The following is a 22418-nucleotide window of genomic DNA, read 5'->3' on the forward strand; positions in this document are numbered from 1 at the left end:
CCAAAGTCTGCGAGAAGGTGGCTTTCCGCCGACTGAATGCATTTGTAGAAACCTCGGGGGCTCTGCACCCAGCTCAATCGGGCTTAGTCTTACAGCACGGAAACTGCTCTGGTGGAGGTGACGGAGGCTATTAGAGAATGTTTGGATAGGGGCGGCAGAGTGGCTCTGATTTTATTGGACCTCTCTGCCGCCTTCGATACGATACCTCACCAGCTTCTCCTTGCTCGCCTGTCGTCCATCGGCCTCTCTGGTTCAGTGTGGTCATGGCTGGAATCTTTTCTGAACTCCCGTTCCCAGCAGGTCTGGATGCCTCCTTTTTCTTCTTCGGCCAGAGAGGTTCAGACGGGTGTCCCTCAGGGCTCGACTTTGAGCCCCCTACTTTTCAATATCTCTTTGACCCCACTGATCTTCCTGGCCGAGGAATTGGGTGCTAAGATAATGGCCTACGCCGATGACACCCAGCTTTTGTTTACCTGGGACGACTCAGATGTATGCACTAATATGGCGCAAAGATGCCTAGCCACCGTGTTCACATGGCTTGCTCAGCCCAAATTAAAATGTAATGAGGGGAAATCAGAAATGATACTAAATGGGCAATTTCCCTCTCATTTCACTGAAGCTTTGTGGCCCCCTGATTTTCCCCGACCTTTATCCGAGGGTGGCCCAGCCAAGAATCTAGGCATTTGGTTTGGAGCTGACCTTAGGTTTACGCAGCATGTTAAGAGACTCACGGGCGTCTGCTTCGGGACTCTCAAGTCCTTAGGCAGATTCTTTCCATTGCTCCCTCTGCCGGCCAAGGAGATGGTCGCCCGGGCTCTCATCTTTTCCCGCCTGGATTATGCCAATGCGCTCTTTCTTGGCATCCCGTCATAACTGGTTAATAAGCTTCAACTTATCCAGAAAGCTGCGGCCAGACGCCTTCTTGGCATTTCTAAGAGAACCAGTATAAGATCACAAATGTGCACTCTCCACTGGCTGCCGGTGACCCAGAGGGTACAGTTTAAGGCTCTTGTCCTAGCACACAGAGCCCTAGACGACTCTGGCCTCTCCTATATTAGGAAAAGAGTGGCCTTCTACATTCCCCGGCAATCCCTAAGGTCGGCTGCCCATCGTCTGATGGTAACCCCTCATTTTCGTCGAGCCAGGATGGGCGGACAGTCCCTTTCAGTTAAAGTATCCATCCTCTGGAATGCCCTCTCTATAGCGCTGCGCCACATTCAGGACTTAAGATGCTTCAAGAAGCTCCTCAAAACTCACCTTTTTAGGCAGGCCTACTAATTCACTTTTCTCGCCATCTGTCTGATTCTATTTCGCGCCAGGATATTCAAGAGTAGTCGTGCGCGTTATAAATCACCATATAACATAACATAAAATATAACATAAAGGGGAACTAGTAATCAGAAGAAAAAATGCTCACTTCAGTTATTTAGGCAAAATAAGGGCCAGTGTTAAAAAGTGTACCTTACTCCGGCTTCCCAATCGTTTGCCAGCCACAGAGCCAAGTGGGTGTTGGCCCTGCCTCTTCCTAGTCTGCCCTCGACCCAGGCCTTGCACAGGCACGTCTTATGCACATCCTGCACAGCGGGATCGCAGGGACCGCTTTTCAGCACATGGCTGACCCGCCCATTTCCAGCAGCACCCTGCAGCAGAGCCTCCAAGTGCGTTTCGCACTGGAGGCTTGAGTCTCCTTAACAGTTAAGGTCCCTGGAGGCTGAGGAGCCCCTCACTGTGGTTCAAACAATTTTATTTTTAAATAAAACTACACAAGGATCTTAATTTTTTTATGTATGCCCAAATACGATCTATTCTTCTAAACCTGGTGGAAGTGGAAATAGACTCCTCTCGGAACCTTGTAAAGAAGTTGTTTAAAGCAGATAGTGTTAATATTATGCTAATTTTGTGTTACAAGGGTTTGTATCCTAACTCTGAAAATCAGTGCCCCCACGACCTGAGCTGTGCCCAGCCCTGTGTTTGATAGCCCGCACCCTCCTGCAAGTTGCCCAGTCAGCCTCCATCTGCCCCTCTTGCCCTGCCTGCCGACTACGATCTCTCTGTGACGGTCCGACAATGGAAGAATTACTCCATTCGATCGACAGCAGCGAGCCGCCGGCAAGAACCGACAGGCTTCATTGCTCTCTTTGGATTGCAAAGGGAAAATCTCATTGCCCGTATTGACCGCTTCCGGGTAGATCCTGAATTCTCACCTCTGGGGCCCCCCCTGTCACCTATGACCGACATTACCCACAGTGTTGACCCAAGACCCCCGAAGACTTCACTGGAACTGAAAGTGGTATACGTACCTGTTACACCGCACACTTATTTTCCTCCACAGGATAATATTGAACTGCTCTAAAATTTGCACTGTCAAACTTCTGAAACCTGAAAAGAATTTTAATTAAAAACGTACCTACCTTATTATCAAGACCTGGGTCTTAAAATAAAGATGAAACAAAGTATAATTTAATACAATTGGTCTGGATTCCCTTCCTGAGTCATGTGTCCATTAGATCATGTGTGTGAAATAAATGTCTTACACTCAGCACTTTGGGGTTTACATTGAGCACTGTAAACTTTTTGGTTTACCTCTGGACTCTGTGCACAGTATTACCACCCAGTGATAATATCACATACAGAGCCAGCTTACTACATTGGTGGTGCAGCGGTGGGACACAAGACTTTGACATTTGTTGTACCACTTCCCTGAGGAAATCCAAAAATTGTTTTTAGAATAGAATTGTTTATACTTTTCGGGGTTTTATTTCAAACTGTTTTTAAAATAGTGTTAGGGTTAAGTCACCCATTCTTTTAGAAACTTAAAAGACTTTAAAGTAGTTAAGGCCTTAGAAGTACTTAGAGGGTTTTAAATCTTTAATAAAACACCACCTACTTTAAACACCATGACTGATGTGCCACGGCGTGCAAGGAACTCAACCTGGGTCCCTATGCGCATCTTAAAGGTTCCCAACGTAAAGATTTTTGCAAAGCATAAAAAAATGCCCTTTTAAAAAATATATATATATATTTTGAAAGTTTTTATAGCACCAACATGACCCCTGTGGGTATCGGAGCACTTTACAGGGGAAACATAGGTCAAAGTATGACATATACCATTATTGCCTCATAATATAGATGGTAAGTGTATGTATAAAGACAGAAAGTACAAAACATCAAAGACAATGATGGACAACATCTGTCATGTAGGGCACGTCATTGATCATGTAAGTTTACTCATTAGTAGAGACTTTACTTCTTTCCTGAAAGAGGAAGTAGAGGGATTAAATCTGGTTCCTGGGTGCAATGTGTTCCAGATCCTTGGGGCGATTCCAGAAAAGGTTTGGTTGTATGTTTTCTTTTTGGAAAATGTTATAGTTTCAGAAGAAGAGTGCTGGAGCTCCTGGAGGATCTATTACCACAGAGAGCGCCAATTTCGGTGCCTGATATCTGAGGGTCTTGTAGTGAAGTGTTTTGTGAGTCATGCAAGCAATTTTTTGTTGAATTCTTGGTTCAAGTGGGAGCCAATCGAGAGCTCTAAGGTCAGGGGAAATGTGGTAGTTTCTTTTAGAACCCGTGATGAGCCTGGCAGCCTAATTGAGAGAGGTTCTTAGAGGGGCTTTTGTAGAACTTGGAAGTCCGCAAAGAGTTGCACTTCCATAATCTAGTCTGGGGATTACTAGAGCATGTACTTCCAATTTCCCATTCGGGGGAAGGAAGGTTTTTAAATTTCTCGGAATGACCATCTGTATGTTTGTTCCTTTTGTTGCGGCCCCGATATGTTTATGCATGTTTGGAATACTGTCGAGTGGTATTCCAAGAGATCTCGCTGAGCTGATCCCTTGAGGCTGGCAGTTGAGTGCTGTAAGTTGTTTAGGCCATCCCTCTATGATCGATGTTTGATTGGGAGGAATTTGGTCTTGAGGGTGGTTAGTTTAAGGTGGTTTTAAGCAAGCCAAACTGCGGCTTGTGTAGAGTTAAGTTAAGAGATCTGATTTCCTCCAGGGAAGAGACCTTTGGGTACAGTTGTGTATCGTCTGCATACATGTGATAATGAATGTTGGAAGAGCAAAGAATTTCGGTAAGAGGTTTCATGAATAGCTTAAAAAGAGTGGGTGAAAGGGAGGAGCCCTGCAGGACTCCTAACCTGACTGGGATGGATTTAGGTATAGATTGATTGATCTTGATTCTTTGGGATCTGTTCTGGAGAAAAGAGGTGAACCAAATTAGGATAGATCCTGATAGGCCCATTCTATGTCTCAGGAGGTGACGATTGTTGTGTTTGACTGTGTTGAATGCCAAAGATAAGTCAAGCAGGAATAAAACGCAAGCTTTGGTTTGGTCTAGGATTTTTAGTGCCCCATCCACTATGTGTGCCAGAGCCGATTCAGTACTGTGCCCTGCACGGAAACCAGATTGACACTGGTCCAGCAGGTCGAATGGTTTGATGTAGTTGCAAAGTACACATTTTTCCAGGAGTTTAGCCAGAGTTGGAATGTTAGAGATCAGGCAGTTATTATTTAAGTCTGTGTGGTCCGCAGACTTTTTTTTAGGATGTGGAATACCTCCCCCAATTTAAGGTTTTCTGTTATAATGCCTTAAAGCAGAGAAGCATTAACAATCTTGGCCCATAATGGCAGTATCAAAGATTTGACCTCATTTAAGAAGTTAGAGGGTAGAGGTTTGACAAAATGATTAGAGGGCTTCAATGTTGTGAGAATTTTTAAGATTGCTCCTTCGTTAAAGGTTTTAAAGGAGGACCATGCAGCATTGTTTTTGGCAAGTGGTAAAGGTCGCCAGAGAGGGGCCAAGGGTGTGATTGGGAAAGAAGGAATGATGCTGTAAATCCACCTGCAGGTCAATATTCATTTTTTTGGTCTTCCCCCTGAAAAAGGAGGCAAATTCCCCACAACTAGGTATTGTGCTTGGTCTAGCTTGGGGGGGGTTGTGGTAGGCCATTTGATTATGCTTTAACTAATTCAAATAGTTTTGTTGGTCGTTTTTTAGCTTGGTCTAACTGGTTCCTAATAAAGTTTGCTTTAGACCTTCTGATATTTTTTGTAGTAGGAGTTCCTGGTAGCTCTTAGAAGCGTAAGGTGGTCAAGGGACAGGGAAGCTCTACACCGACGGTCTTAAGGTACGTCTATCTGAATTGAGGCTGCCACGGTTTGGAGTTTTTGGCAGAAAGTCTTTTCAGTTGTAGCGGTGCAACTATGTCTAGTGCAGTAGTCATAGAACTGAAATAGTGGTTTGTAAGACCCTATACATCTGATAAGTTATCAGGGGGAGAAAAAAAATTGCCACTGAGAGATGTTGGTAGATTGATGTTAGTGCTTTTTATGCTCCTTTTCCATATTTTAGGTTTTGTAGGTTGAGCTGAGTTTTGTCTCACAGCTTTATTAATGAGGAAAATAATGAAGAGGTGGTCCGACCAAACACAAGGGAGCATTTATTCAAGTTGAATGGAATCAGCGTTGGCAATGACAAGATCTAAGATTGAACCCTTATTATGTGTGGAGCTGTTGCAGATTTGATTCAGGTCGAGGTCCGTAAGGAATGCCATGAGTCCTAAACCCCACAAAGCCCATCTCCAGCAGATGCTGGCAGATAATGACAAGGCCCTGGCAAACAGAACTCCCCCCACTGGGGAGGAAGTAGTAGAACATAGTAGAAGAAGAGGAGGAGATAGATGCGGAAGAAACTGACTCCGTTACTGCCCCCTCAGATAACCACACCACTGATGGATGTGACCTCAGTAGTGCCGCAGATGAGGTAGATACTGAAGATGCAGAGCTTCAGAAACTGGCCAAGAGGACAGTTCTAGAAGCTGAACTTATAGCCATAGAAAAACAAAGATCTAAGATGGGCATAGGACCCATGCCTGGTGGCAACAAAATAATAAATAGGGAGGCAGATTCTGCAGACTCCAAAGTCCCCAGAGGGATTGTCCTGAAATATTTTGAGAGCGATGATATTACTAAGTGGTTCATTGCATTTGGGAGAGCCTGTCTTAGTAGGCAGGTCCACAGGAAGCTATGGAGTGCGATCCTCTGGGTAATGTTCTCAGGAAAGTGCATCAATAGACTCCTGCCACTCAGTGAGACAGATGCTACATCCTATGAGCTCATGAAGGGTACTCTGATTGAGGGCTTTGGATTCAGCACTAAGGAATATAGGATCAAGTTCAAGGAGACCAAGAAAACCCACGGCCAATTCTGGTTAGATTTTGTAGACTACTCAGTGAAAACACTGGGATGTTGGTTGAGTGGTGTTGGACTTGGCCTTTTTTGCAGGGTCATCTCAGATCATTTTTGTCTTCCTCCTGTATTTTTTCTGACATGTTGTTGTTGGTTTTATGGTTCTGGGCACTTTATCACTGCTGATCAGTGCTAAAGTGCATGCTCTCTCTCTTGTAACCTTGGTAAGACTGGTCTACACCTGTTTGGCATATTTAGTTTACCTGTAAGTCCCTTGTACAGTGGTGTTCCATATACCAAGGGCCTGTATATTAAATGCTACTGGTGGGGTTTCAGTGCTGCTTGCGCCACCCACCTAAGTAGTCTTTAAAACCTGTCTCAGGCCTCTGCCACTGCAGGATCTGCATACACCGTTTACTGCCGCTGTGACGTGGCATATAAAGGGATTGCCATGTCTGAAACTCCCCTTTTACTACATATCAGTCACCCCTAAGGTAGGCCCTAGCTAGCCCAATGGGCAGGGTGCAGTGTGGGTGAAGGGTAGGACATGTGCCTTAACTGTGTGGCATTTCCTGGTAGTGGCAAACAGTCTATTTGGTTTCTCACTGCTGTGAGGCTACCCTCTCGTAGGGATGCGTTGGGATTCCCTGATATGTGCTTCAGAGGTAATTTCTGATCTGAGAGGGGTAGCATGACAAAGTTTGGTATGTTTGGAATAGTAGTGATAAATCCTGCTTATTGGTGAAAGCAGATTTATTATTATTTTTTTGAAAAGCCACTTTTAGAAGTGGGCATTTCTGTGTGCTTATGTTCTTTGTGCCTCTGCTGGTTTTTGAATTGACTGTCTGGTATTGGAGTGACAGAGACATGCAATGTGAATTATCTTCAGACTGCCACTGGGGGGTTGAAGCGTGACCTGTCTTTCCTGGATGAGTCAGGGCTGGGCTGAATAGACTTGGGCTGCATTTAGAATAGTGGGAGGAGATTTCTCTGATCCTGAATAGGCCTGGTCTGCACTGAACAATGCTGTCTCCACCTCCTGCCAGGAAACTACACCAGTGAGGACAGAAGTGGTTTGGACTGTGCTCAGAGCCCTCTGCCACCAGAGAACAAATACTTTTTGGACTGTAAGTTAAGGGGGCTGTGACCCCATGTTTTCGGGTTTGAAAAAGGGAAGACAATGCGTGGGACGTGGAACCAGGGAGCTGGTCGCCCTACAAACCACGCCTTGCAAGGAGGGACCACCATTAGACTGGACTACACAGGGAGCTAACCTTCTGCCTGCTGGGTGGAGGGAAGGACTGCCACTGTGGTTACCTGGACTCTTGTGCTGGCCGGCTGGGGCACTGTTGTTGGTATACCCAGTGAACGCCCAGGGTTGTGTGATTTGCCCTGGGTGATTGGAGACAGCGTCTGGTGGGGGCTGTACTTCTCCCTTGTGATTTTTAACAGCTTGTGGGGAATAATGGAAGGTGCCCCTCTCATCATTTACAGAGCCTGAAACTGAAGCATTGCAACCTTTGGTGGGGAAACCTCCTCTGTTGCCTGATTTGATTCTACTGGCCTGCAGCTGGGGCTTTGCTACATGGCCAGGGCTGCGAGGCAGTGCCCAAGCAGCAAGGAAGTCTGGCCGGGGAGATCCCTCCGACAACAGAAGGGGTGGAGCCTATCCGCACCCGGAAGGGACCAGAGCCTCGAGGGCTTCAGACTGGAGTGCAACGAGGGTCGTGTTGTAGACCCCGCAACCCTGTTCGGCACCCCCTTGAGGCAGTGGGCATGGGAAGCTGCTGAAGGAGCCAGAGTTAAGAAGAGAGCCGCCTGCTGGAAAGAACCAATCTCATTGTGGCTGGCCTTGACACGATGAGCCCTCTCCCACCCTTAGGAAGCTGGGGCTGCTGCTCAAAGGGAGGCGGCGGGCGCGGTAGTAATCGCTTCTCCACTGACACCGATTGTTCCCCTGTGACAGGAGGGGTCCACCAGAGGTTCCCTTGTCAGGAGCCCTGCACTTCTTGTACCTCGGGCCCAGCAGAGCTGCATTGCCAGTAACCCAGTCAAGAACCGCAGGGGTTGGATATAGACACAGTGGAGGCGGTACGTTGGGCCTGGCTGAATATAGCAAAACGTGCTGGACTAGCTGAACTATATGCCCCGACCATGCTGCTAGGTGGGAACCCGCTATTGGGACCATTAACGGACACAGCGGTGTCGGAGAGGGCATGCAAATGCGGACTGTCGGTGGTGTGGGATTTGTACCCAGATGACACCTTCCTATCTTTACAGACAATGTGCGAATCTGAGGAGCCCACAGCATCCGAACTGCTCCTTTATTATCAACTACGGGCGGCATGCAGATCTAGATACCCAATGTTTCCTGCTGCACCTCCGACGCTGTCGGCGCTAGAAGATGTCCTAGCAAACAGCTCGCCAAGCAAACTGATCACTCGTATCTACAAAATCACGCAGGATACGGCCCCCGTGATACAGCCTGAATCGAGATTGCAATGGGAAGCAGAGGCAGGTATTAGCATTACAGAGAAACAATGGTTATTCTGTTGCACCCAACTCGAACACCTATCGCCCAACTACAGACTGAGATTAATACATTTTAATTACTTACATAGAACATACCGCACACCTAAACAACTATGTAGGATGGGCCTGTTAGCTGATGCAAACTGCTGGAGGTGTGGAACCCGAGATGCGACATTTTATCACTTAACGTGGGAATGCGGGCCTGTGAGCAGATATCGGGTGGAAGTCTTTGGAAGGATAGGGCAGATAGTTGAGGAGGAAATGAGTCCCGATCCGCTTCTGGCACTCCTTGGTTTTGTCATGAATATACCTTGCGCTTCTAGGAAACTAGTTGCCCTTCTACTTCTGCTGGCTAAGAGGCAGATCGCACTACACTGGAAACAAAAGGCTCCGCCAACAGTGTCAGGTTGGTTAAAATCGGCCATGTATTGTAAGGACCAATTGACAGCGTATTGGGAATTAATGCCGCAGCGATCCAGACCAGTAGATATTTGGCAACCATTGGCGACCTGGTTGGATGGGGCGGATGTAGAGGTGTGAGGCTGGAGGTGTGTGGGAAGGGTGAATGGAGATATAGTGTATGTGGTGCAGGATGTAGACCCTAATTGGGGGGACAGAATAAGTGGGTGATGATTGTGGCGGGAAAGATAGATGGGGTACGGGGTTGGGAGTGTGTTGTGCGATGAGACACTCAGGGAGGATTGGGATGAAAGTTGCACGGGTGGTGATTAGATCTCGAGACCTCCAGACAAGTAATTTACAATGAGAGTGGCATTGAGGACATACAGCTTAGACTTACGATTGACCAATCTCCTATGCAGAATGCTTCTAGATGGTTTATTTTATTACTTGTTAATTTTGGTTATTGATGCTGTGTACGAGTGTATGGATACAGAACCGCAAATTGCGGTGAGGATTTACAATGACAAGCTGCCTGCCTCCGGTTGTTGGCTAAATAGCAGTGTACAACTTGTACAAATCAATAAAGGTTTTGCAAAAAAAAAAAAAGAGCCGCAGGGGTTCCCGCTCAGGATAGAGGTACTGTTTGTGTGTTAGCAGCGCTCTACGGGCAGCTGCATAGTGATTCATATGGAGGGACCCGGCAAGGTCTCCTCACCGACTGAGGCCATGTGTTGTGTAGTTGGCCCGGGCCTGCTACACCCATGGTCGCATCTGGGGCTGATTGGGAAGCCTCATGCTGGGGGTCAAGTGTACTGCCGCATCCCTGTGAGGTTGGTGTACATATTTTATAATTGTCAGGAGGGGGGCACCTATGTGTTCAGTGATGGTGATTTTCTAGTGTGTTCACTTTTCTAAAGTTTTGATTATGGTGCACTGCTGATGATGTCAATGCATAATGGTTTATGACAGTGGCCCGATTGGCCAAGTTATTAATGTATTCCCTGTGAAGTCATGACAAGTGGCTAGTGGCACAGTAATATATGTGATTGTGATCTAATGCTTTTTTATGGATAATTAAAAGGATATTTTTATATAACCTTGTGTGGAGTCCCTTTTGTGGTGTGCCTAGTGTGTCACTGTTGTGTGTGTGCACAAACACTTCACACATTGCCTCTGGGATAAACCTGACTGCTCTGCCAAGTTACCAAGGGAGTGAGCAGGCAGGGGTTATCTTCAGTGTGTAACTCCTTTGCCTTGACTAGAGTGGTGGGTTCTGCCTGGCTTAGGTGCATACCCTAGCCAACCAGCACCCCCATTTCTAGCAAGTGGTAACAATGTGCATGATTATGAAGGCCTGTATTATTTAGTTATGAAGAAACACCTTTTAAGTAATTATCACCAAGAGAAACTACATCAATTCCTGGGAGACCAAGGTCTGTTTTCTCCTCAATACTTGTGGAAGAAGGCAGACCACTGAGTCAAGACAAGGGTCACCAAAACTAACACTGGTGGGGTAGACCAAAAGAAAGAGGCCAAAAATCCCCCCAAAGGAAAGAAGGCAACCCTAAGAATAATCAAGAATCTTCTACAGGCCCCCAGATATTTGCTCAGGATGGTGGGCCCAAAGTATCTACACAGTCTAAGGGTGAGTACCAGGGTAATAACTGAGATCTCAACAAGGCTTCTTTATCATGATTGTAAAGCACTAGGACACCGAATTGGAGACGTTAGCTGTAAAACAAAGAAACATTTCTCTAGTCCACCTGCAATACCTGCCGTTGCTAACATCCAGGTAGGATCCCAGGTGTGGACTGACCATGTCAGTAAACCCACTGAGGCAACAATAGCTGGTTCACTCAGATCAGTGCCTGATTCGAAGGTTCTATTCAGTCACCAATGCCAATATTATCACCACAGTCCATCCCATGTCTATGGTCACTTTGGACTGGGGAGAGTAGTTGGACAAAAAGAAGTGGTTACGTCCCCTAATGTTTCTGTAGATTGTCTGATTGGATTGACTTGCAGACTTCTCCTTGGACAAAAGTCGGACTGAGGACCCATTCCAGCATGGTTGGTCTCTCAGAATGGGGTTGTGTTACAACCAGAACACAAAGCAGAGCTCTGAGTGAAAAAGAGGTACTGGATCCTGAAAGAATGGACCAGTCTTCCGAGAGAAAGGGTAAGAAGACTGGGGGACCAGCTTCTTAAAAGATCCCAAGTTGTAACGCCTCTTCCCTAGAAGGTCTTAGGTGTTAATGATCAAATACCATGGTCATCTGTACTTAAAAGTTAGAACTCCTTTTCCCTATTAATGTAGGAGTTTCTCTAGATCATTCGTTGTGGATTTTCAGTGAGTTGGCATCAACCGTTTAAATCCTTTGAGCCATGAGTACAGTGACGTTAGAACCTTCTTTCTAACACTGTCCTTTTCCCTCTACTGAGTCCTTAAAAAATAAATTAAACTACTAATATAGAAATTAAAACAATTTACTTTCTAACAGCCTGATTCATCAAGCTAAATTGCACTCGCAAAGGGCAAGATTCTCAGAATCTTGCCTTTTGCGAGTGCAATTTTTGCTTTTGGGATTCATCATCCCAAATGCAAAATTCGCTATTTAAGAATTCGCTAAATTGCGAGGATTAGCATTTAAGGAATCTCTATTAGAGATTCCTTAAATGCTATTCATGAAACATTTAAAAATTGCGAATTCGCTATTTATGGACGCTATTTACCACGAGGTCAAACCTCGTGGTAAATAGCGAAAACTTAGAAAAATGCATTTAAATGCATTTTTCTAAGTTGCATGTTACACACACACATGTCCTTTGGACATGTGTGTGTGCAAAACACCAATGTAGATTACATTTCAGGGGTGCTACAGGGTGTCCTGTGGACACCCCTGCACCCTTGAAATTGCATCCTTATTTGCGATTAGCTAATTGCTAATCGCAAATAAGGAATAACGCCCCATTCATTCCTATGGGCCTGTAGGCCCATAGGAATGCATGGGGAGTTATTCTGTATTTGCGATTAGCAATTTGCTAATCGCAAATAAGGAATGTGTAGGAATCGCATTTCTTTATGCAATTTCTACATGAATCCCGTTTTGCAAGTCCTTACTAGCGATTCCTTATGAATCGCTATTAAAGACTCGCAAAACAGGTCTTTGATGAATCAGGCTGTTAGTCCCTAATTCGGTGCTGTTTGCTATACAATTTTCTCCCCATTCTTGATGCCACATTCCGCAAAGAATGGGCGATGGTAGCATGGCACTGTACTCGAGATTGGCTGGTCCTGATTATAAAAACAGCACTACGCCTTTCGGAGGCCCTAATGGTGGAAATTCAAAAAACCGAGTCACATTTCAAAACAACAGTAACTGGTTACAAAAAATGCTTGGATGAAATCAATAAAGAAATGACTGATTATAAAGACTCACTGATGCAATCCAAAGTCACGAAATGTCAAAAAGATCTTAAGAAATTTGAGTTCAACAAAGTATACCCTTACTCCGATCCTGACTGCACTCCACCACGGAGAGATTCCAACAAATCAGATGATTCTGACAGCAATTCTACAACCAATAGTACCAGCTCCAGCTATCAAGGCCAAAAACAGAAAGGACGACTAGGTGGTAGAGGTAGACCTAACTATCATAACCAACAACCTAGGTGGCCACCATATGGAACACCAGGCAATGGCCCACCACCCCTTTTCTTTCAACAACAACCACCCTTCCCAATGATGGGTTGGAACCCTTACATGCAGTCCCACTTTCCCCAAAACCAACATCAGATGCCTTTTTTAGAGAGAGGCAGGCGGGGAAGAGGAAGGAGATGAGGCAACAACAACCAAGTAACCTGGGAAACGGAGGACCCAGTGGGCAACCACACCCGCAGCTAAACATCGACACGAGCACATGTGCACAGGGAGTTTAATAACAAACCTCTCAAAAAAAGCTCTGAGTTCAACAGAAATAAAGGTCCTTGAGAAAGGCATTGGATTTGTTCCCACGGCCAGACCTGAAAAATTCAGACTTTACTGTGAGCTATCTGATTTTTTTTAGAAAGCTGAAACTTAAAGCATTCTTTGAGTCAAAAGAAAACTCTATGGCGGGCCCCCCTCTCTTTGATACAAATTTCAGGTTAAAATCAACCTTTGTTCCTCCGCCTCACTCTATCCCAGCCGAAATAACGGCTTTTGAACAGGCGGTCTACAATGATATGGAAGCTCTTCCAACAGGCACCCGCCTTCAAAAACTTTTCGACCATGGAATATCAGGCCCTGGAAAAATTGAAAAACGATAAGGACATAACCATCAAGCCAGCGGTTAAAGGAGGTGGCATAGTTATCCAAAATACAGTGGATTATGACAATGTGTTTAAGAACCTCCTGGACAATAGGACCAATTGCAATCCTTTGACAACGGATCCTACACCAGAATTGAAGTCACGTATTCATGACTTAGTAAAGGAAGCTGAAGACAATGAATGGATTTCCAAACATGAAGCTGCGTACCTGATGGCAAGCGGTGCAACAATACCATACTTTTACACCCTGCCCAAAACCCACAAAAATGTGAGCCCCCCCGGGAAGACCCATTGTGTCAGGGATCGGTTCACTTCTTGAACCCCTCTCGACGTTCTGTGATTACTATCTTAAACCTTTAATACAGAACACACCAACTTATCTTAAAGACACTAAAAATCTGTTGCAACTACTGGAACCTGTGACTTTTGAAATAGACTCAATCACTCTTGTGACACTTAATATCGAGAGCTTGTATACAAGCATCCCCCAGGATGACACTTTGAGAGTCCTATGGACAGCTCTGGACTCTATTGTGTGGGAATATACAACACCCAAACAATTTATACTAAAATGTGCCACTCTGGCCTTGAAAGAAAATTACTTCGAGTTCCAAGGAAATCTATATCTTCAGAGCACAGGCATGTCTATGGGCAGCACATTTGCTCCTAGCGTAGCCGGACTCTATGTCCACGACTTTGAGTTCAAGTACATCTTGCCAAGTAACAACCCCTTCTCATCCTCCATAGGATTATGGAGGAGGTATATTGATGATATTTTCATTATCTGGAAGGGAGACGGTCCTTCTCTTGAACAATTTCTGATTTGGGTCAATACCCTAGACCCTTATCTTAAATTTACCCACTGTTTCAGTAAACACGAGGTTGTGTTCCTGGATCTGGTCATCACTGTGAGTGGAACTACCCTAAAAACAAGAACGCACTACAAACCGACAGCTAAAAATAACTTGCTCGAGTTCTCCAGTTTTCACCCTAGACCTCTTAGGGAGAACCTTCCTTACGGTCACTATCTAAGGATACGGCGGAATTGTAGCGATACTAGAGACTACAAAACTCAAGCTAATGAGCTTACAGAGAGATTAAAATCAAGAGGATACCCTACTACCATCCTTTCTACATGAATCCCGTTTTGCAAGTCCTTACTAGCGATTCCTTATGAATCGCTATTAAAGACTCGCAAAACAGGTCTTTGATGAATCAGGCTGTTAGTCCCTAATTCGGTGCTGTTTGCTATACAATTTTCTCCCCATTCTTGATGCCACATTCCGCAAAGAATGGGCGATGGTAGCATGGCACTGTACTCGAGATTGGCTGGTCCTGATTATAACAACAGCACTACGCCTTTCGGAGGCCCTAATGGTGGAAATTCAAAAAACCGAGTCACATTTCAAAACAACAGTAACTGGTTACAAAAAATGCTTGGATGAAATCAATAAAGAAATGACTGATTATAAAGACTCACTGATGCAATCCAAAGTCACGAAATGTCAAAAAGATCTTAAGAAATTTGAGTTCAACAAAGTATACCCTTACTCCGATCCTGACTACACTCCACCACGGAGAGATTCCAACAAATCCCTTGCCCCCATGTTCTGGAATTCTCTCCCCTTCCACCTTAGGTCCCTCACCCAGTATTCCAGCTTCCGCAAAGCTTTGAAGACTTTTTTATTCACTCAGGCTCATCTTTCTTAAGCTCCGCTCGCCTTTTCAGTCTATGTCTTAGCGACTGATTTTGCCCAGCTGGCTGCCTGCTATCTTAGCGCCAAGAAACCGCCCAGGTGTATGTTGCACTTGATAAATATTTTAAACTTAAACTTAAACTTAAACAAAGGAAACAAACGGGCAAGAAATCAACCACGGGAAGCTCTCCTGGAAGAAACTGTAAAGGAACCAACAGACATACCACTCACATGTGTAACCACCTACATCTGTTTATCAGATGCCATGAAAAAATCGTTAAATAAACATTGGAGAATCATTACGAGCATCAAAAGAACATGGGAGAAACCACTCTTTTCTTTTAAGAAAGGCAGGAGTCTGAAGGACTCCTTAGTACACACTCGGCCCCAATCTACAGTGTCCAACTTGTCAATTGAAAGACCAATTACAGATGCTTGGGGTTTACCCCCTATCATTGGACACTATCCATGTTCAAACTGTAGTGTGTGTCACCTGACGACACACTCCAAACAACTTTCCCTGGAACCAGGTAGGATATGGACACAGAGGACACACAGTAATTGTAATTCCACCAATGTGGTCTATCTCATCACATGTCCTTGCCATAAAAGATACGTAGGCATGACCACTCGTAAAGTGAAGTTGCGCATCTGCGAACATCGAAGTAACATCAGATGTCGCAAAACGGCTACTAAAATGAGTGAACATTTTCTCCAGCAAAATCACACACCTAACGCCCTACGTTGGACCATCATTGAGAAAGTTACTACCAATAAAAACACCGCCAGTGTGCTCTTTGAAAAAGAACAACGCTGGGTTTACAGATTGGGGACACATCTGACTGGTCTTAATGATCAAATACCACGGTCATCTGTACTGAAACGTTAGAACTCCTCTTCCCTATTAATGCAGGAGTTTCTCTAGATCATTCGTTGTGGATTTTCAGTGAGTTGGCATCAACCATTTAAATCCTTTGAGCCATGAGTACAGTGACGTTAGAACCTTCTTTCTAACACTGTCCCTTTCCTTCTGAGTCCTTAAAAAATAAATGAAACTACTAGTATAGAAATTAAAACAATTTACTTTCTAAGTCCCTAATTCGGAGCTGTTTGCTATACAATTATCTCCCCATTCTTGATTTTCTGTTTCACATTCTAGATCAACCTTTGATCTTTACGGTATCTGCACTATGTTTTGTTTAAGCCCTTTGACGTATATAACATCCAACTGTTTTTTTCACAAAGTATTGAGCATTCCATTAGTGCCCCACCTACGCCCTTGCTCGTCTCCTTATTTGTCCTCAACTCAGGATAAATAAAGTTTTTACTTTGTGAATTTCACCCGGCTTGTAATCCAAGCCTCGCTTACAATCCAGGCTTCCATCGGATATTGTCCCGATTGCTTTTCAAGCCTCGTTTTGATAAGCAGTGGTGTGCTTGGTTGACACCCCTATGACGAAATTGAGGGAAGAGCCGTGCATCCCAAGCCTCTTTCTGATAACCAGCCGGGATTGGACCACGCTCCCTCGACGATCCTCCCACCCCTACCTGCACCTTTCTTTAGCATATTCTACCTGCCTGGGATCATCCACGAGGTCCGGTAGCAGAAGACGCTAGGTGCTGAGCGGGTGCTGGACGTTGCGGGCGTAAGAGCGATTCTTTCCTACCACTACAGAGCTAAGTACCCTTTGCTCATTTACAATATTCACCCTTATCCTACATCTCTGTCCCTCCGTAGGGTGTGCCATTGTCGCCCCCACTCCCCTCCCGAGACTTATGGGGCGTGGATCTTTTAATTTACAAGTGAGAATGTTCTTACTTTTTTAATTTGTGTCCTTTGTGATATACAGTAGTTTGTATTCGAGTGGTACACACACTCCCACTGGCCCCTAGGCTACCTCGGGCCCAGTAGAGCTGCATTGCTAGTAACCCAGTCAAGAACCACAGGGGTTCCTGCTCAGGATAGAGGTACTGTTTGAGTGTTAGCAGCGCACTGCGTCGAGAATTTACAATGACAAGCTGCCTGCCTCCGGGTTGTTGGCTAAATAGCAGTGTACCACTTGTACAAATCAATAAAGCTTTTGGAAAAAAAAAAAGAACAGCAGGGGTTCCCGCTCAGGATAGAGGTACTGTTTGAGTGTTAGCAGCGCTCTACGGGCAGCTGCTTAGTGATTCATATGGATGGACCCGGCACGGTCTCCTCACCGGCTGAGGCCATGTGTTGTGTAGTTGGCCCGGGCCTGCTACACCCATGGCCGCATCTGGGGCTGATTGGGAAGCCTCATGCTGGGGGTCAAGTGTACTGCCGCACTCCCTGTGAGGTTGGTGTACATATTTTATAATTGTCAGGAGGGGGGCACCTATGTGTTCAGTGATGGTGATTTTCTAGTGTGTTCACTTTTCTAAAGTTTTGATTATGGTGCACTGCTGATGATGTCTATGCATAATGGTTTATGACAGTGGCCCGATTGGCCAAGTTATTAATGTATTCCCTGTGAAGTCATGACAAGTGGCTAGTGGCACAGTAATATATGTGATTGTGATCTAATGCTTTTTTATGGATAATAAAAAGGATATTTTTATATAACCTTGTGTGGAGTCCCTTTTGTGGTGTGCCTAGTGTGTCACTGTTGTGTGTGTGCACAAACACTTTACACATTGCCTCTGGAATAAACCTGAATGATCTGCCAAGTTACCAAGGGAGTGAGCAGGCAGGGGTTATCTTCAGTGTGTAACTCCTTTGCCCTGACTAGAGTGGTGGGTTCTGCCTGGCTTAGGTGCATACCCAGCCAACCAGCACCCCTATTTCTAGAAAGTGGTAACAATGTACATGATTATGAAGGCCTGTATTATTTAGTTATGAAGAAACACCTTTTAAGTAATTATCACCAAGAGAAACTACATCAATTCCTGGGAGACCAAGGTCTGTTTTCTCCTCAATACTTGTGGAAGAAGGCAGACCACTGAGTCAAGACAAGGGTTACCAAAACTAACACTGGTGGGGTAGACCAAAAGAAAGAGGCCAACAATCCCCCCCAAAGGAAAGAAGGCAACCCTAAGAATAATCAAGAATCTTCTACAGGCCCCCAAATATTTGCTCAGGATGGTGGGCCCAAAGTATCTACTCAGTCTAAGGGTGAGTACCAGGGTAATAACTGGGATCTCAACAAGGCTTCTTTGTCATGATTGTAAAGCACTAGGACACCGAATTGGAGACCTTAGCTGTAAAACAAAGAATATTTCTCTAGTCCACCTGCAATACCTGCCGTTGCTAACATCCAGGTAGGATCCCAGGTGTGGACTGACCATGTCAGTAAACCCACTGAGACAACATTAGTCTTTGAGGGAGAGGTAGACTTATTTTGTACTGCCTATCCAGATGTCATGAAAAAATACAGGCAGTTTCCCAAGATGAATGGGTCCTGGATAGAGGTCTTGAGGGATACTTAGGCTAGTGTCAAAATGGATGGTGACCCAGTAGCTGGTTCACTCAGATGAGTGCCTGATTCGAAGGTTCTATTCAGTCACCAATGCCAATAATGTCACCACAGTCCATCCCATGTCTATGGTCACTTTGGACTGGGGAGAGTAGTTGGACAAAAAGAAGTGGTTACGTCCCCTAATGTTTCTGTAGATTGTCTGATTGGATTGACTTGCAGACTTCTACCTGGACAAAAGTCAGACTGAGGACCCATTCCAGCATGGTTGGTCTCTCAGAATGGGGTTGTGTTACAACCAGAACACAAAGCAGAGCTCTGAGTGAAAAAGAGGTACTGGATCCTGAAAGAATGGACCAGTCTTCCAAGAGAAAGGGTAAGAAGACTGGGGGACCAGCTTCTTAAAAGATCCCAAGTCGTAACCCCTCTTCCCTAGAAGAAGACTTGGAATTCGCAGAGGGAACTGAGCCTGAAGAGATATGGTCTTACCATGCAGATCTCTTGGGCCCTGGGGGACCCTCTAGGATGGATCTGTGCAGGGGCAAGGCACCTGTCACATTCTTGAAAGCCTGAAGCACCAAGCTGCTGCACAGGAAAAGGGTGACATCAGTGGCACCCACAGGGTTTATTGGGAGGATGGACTAGTATTAAGCAAGCCCATAGACCCCAAACCTGGTGCAACCAGGAGAGTGGTAGTGCCTCAGAGTTTTAGAAATTCCTCCTTACTGTGGCCCAATACATCCCCTTAGCTGAGCACCTTGCCCAGGAATAAAACTTGAAGTAGGTTAGTCAACCACTTCTATTGGCCAGGGATGTCTCATAAGGTGAAATACCTTTATCAGTCCTGTGTCATCTGCCAAGTCAGTGGCAAGGTAGGAGGCCATTGAAAGCCCCCTTAATTCCACTTCCAGTGGTTGGGGTACCCCATGAAAGGATAGGGGATCAATATTGTTGGCCCCTGGACCCTCCAACAGCCTCAGAGAACAAATATATTCTGATGGTAGTGGATCAGGCCACCAGACACCCTAAAGCTATTCCCCTAAGGGCCAACACTTCCCCAGGGGTGGCAAAAGCCTCCTTGGTGTCTTTACCAGTGTTGGGTTCCCAACGGAGGTGGTGTAGTCAGAGTTACCAACTTCATGTCTGCATATCTAAAACACATGTTGGAGGAGTGTGGAGTGAACTACAGATTCACTACACCCTTTCATCCACAAACCAATGGCCTGGTGGAGAGATTCAACCAGATATTGAAAGGTGTGATTGGTGGGCTCCCTGAAAAATTCAGAAGTTGATGGGATGTCCTACTTCCATACCTGCTTTTGTCTACAGGGAAGTGCCACAGACAGAATGGGATTTTCACCCTTTGAACTTTTGTTTGGGCACCCTGTTAGACGTCCTCTGAGTCTAGTGGGAGAAGGTTGGGACAAACCTCTCAAAGAACCAAAACAAGACATAGTAGATTATGTGCTTGGCCTTCGTTCCAGGATGACTGAGCACACAGAGAAAGCAAGCCAAAACCTTCAAGCCAGTCAAGAACTGCAAAAGCAGTGAAATGACAAAAAGCTACCCTGGTAGAATTTAAACCATGACAGAAGGTATGGGTATTGGAGCCTATAGCCCCTAGGGCCCTCCAAGACAAATGATGGAGTGGACCATACCCTGGGCTTGAAAGAAAAGGGGAGGTCACCTCTGGTGGCCCTTGGCAGTTGCAAACATCCCAAAAGAGTGGTACATATCAAAAACCTGAAGTCCTAATATGACAGAGCTGACATGACCATACTGATGGACACAGATGAGGGACAGGAAAATGAGAGTGAACCTCTCCCTGATCTCCTCTGTAGCAATTACAGAGATGGGTCTGTTGAAGGAATGATCTTTTCAGACAACCTCACTGGCCATTTAGAGGCTGGCTGCAGGCTAGTCATAAATCAGTATGCTGAGCTCTTCTCTCTGACTTCTGGTCAGACTAGCTGGTGTACCCATGATGTGGGCACTGGTGACAGCCTACCTGTCAAAAACTAAATTTACAGACAGGCTGATAATTTCAGAGAGAGCTTCCAAGCTGAAATCATCAAGGTGGTAGAATTCTATGTCATTGAACCCTCAGAGAACCCCTGGGCTGGCCCAGTTGTCTAAGTCCCAAAACCTCACTCCAAGGGTGAAAAGAAAGAAATTTAATTTTGTTTGGACTATAGGGGCCTCAATGCTGTGACAAAACTGACGCACACCCAATACCTAGAGTAGACAAACTAATTAACAGATTAGGAGAGCCAAATGCCTCAGTACATTTGATCTCACATCTGGGTACTGGCAAATAGGTCTGACCCCTGGAGTAAAAGAAAATCAGCATTCTCTACTCCAAATGGGCACTTCCAGTTTACTGTGATGTCCTTTGGGTTAAAGAATGCCACTGCCACCTTCCAACGGTTGCTGAACAAAGTACTAGCTGGGCTGGAATCCTTAAACACAGCTTATCTGGATGATATTGCTGTCTACAGTTCCACCTGGCAGGATCACCTGATTCACCATGGCAACGTTGTTGAGGCTCTGAGAAGTGCCGGCCTCACTATTAAGGCAAGCAAGTGCCAGGGCAGGGAAAGGTTGTGTTCTTGAGTCACCTGGTAGGTGAAGGCCAAGTTTAGCCACTCCAACCCAAGAACCAGACAACTCTGGACTGGGTCACTCCAACAACCCAGACCCAAGTCAGGGCATTGCTTGGCTTGACTTGGAACTATAGGAAGTTTGTGAAGGGCTATGGGTCCACAGTGACTCCCCTCGCAGAATGTACCACCAAAAGGATGACCAATAAAGTATACTGGACAGTTGGCTGTCAAAATGCTTTTGACACTCTGAAGAATGCAAAGTGCTCTGCCCTTGTCCTGAAAGATCCAGCCTATACTAAGCAGTTAATTGTGCAGAGAGATACCTCTGAGAATGGGGTAGGTGCAGTTGTAGCCCGTAAAAACAATGAGGGACGTTAAAACCTTTGCTTTGGTCTAGGCCCTTAAGAAGTTGATGCCATACCTGTTTGGCACTCACGTCCTAATTCAGATAGACCACAGGCCTCTCAGGTGGTTACAACAAATAAAAGGTGAGAACCCCAAACTGCTAAGGTGGTCCATATCCCTACAGGGAATGGGCTTCACAGTGGGACACAGACCTGGGACCGCCGATGCCAACACAGATGGCCCACAGTTGATGGATGGAATGCAGAACAAATCACTCAACCCCATTCAAGAGATCTGGGTTAAATCCATCATTCTTTTGCTCACCATGTCACCCCAGTTTAGACCTGGCCATATGCAAATCAGTCTTTGACCCTGTGCCTCATGGGAACAGCCCAGCTTGAACTGCCAAGCAAGGTTCTCCCTGGACTGGAAACAGCCATCTTAGGACTGGTTTCGGAGTTTCACCCCTCATCAGCCATGATAGCTTGAATCCAGTGGCACAGTGAAAACTGGACCAACGTCTGGGCATACCTGGCACACTTAGGGAGATAAAGCAAAAGACACATAGTTGATGGACGGAATGCAGAACAAATAAAAACATTCACCCCCAGTCAAGAGATCTGGGTTAAATCCATCATTCTTTTGCTCACCTTGCCACCCCAGTTTAGACCTGGCCGTATGCAAATCAGTCTTGACCCTTTGCCTTATTGGAACAACCCAGCCCCAACTGCCAAGCCAGGTCCTCCCTGGTCCGGAAACAACCATCTTAGGACTGGTTTCGGAGTTTCACCCCTCATCAGCCAGGATAGCTTGAATCCAGTGGCACAGTGAGCACAGGACACACGTCTGGGCAAACCCCATTCACTTTGGGCGAGGAAGCAAAAGACACACAGTTGATGGATG

The sequence above is a fragment of the Lissotriton helveticus genome, chromosome 8 (genome assembly GCF_964261635.1).
Source record: "Lissotriton helveticus chromosome 8, aLisHel1.1, whole genome shotgun sequence".
Lineage (NCBI taxonomy): Eukaryota > Metazoa > Chordata > Amphibia > Caudata > Salamandridae > Lissotriton > Lissotriton helveticus.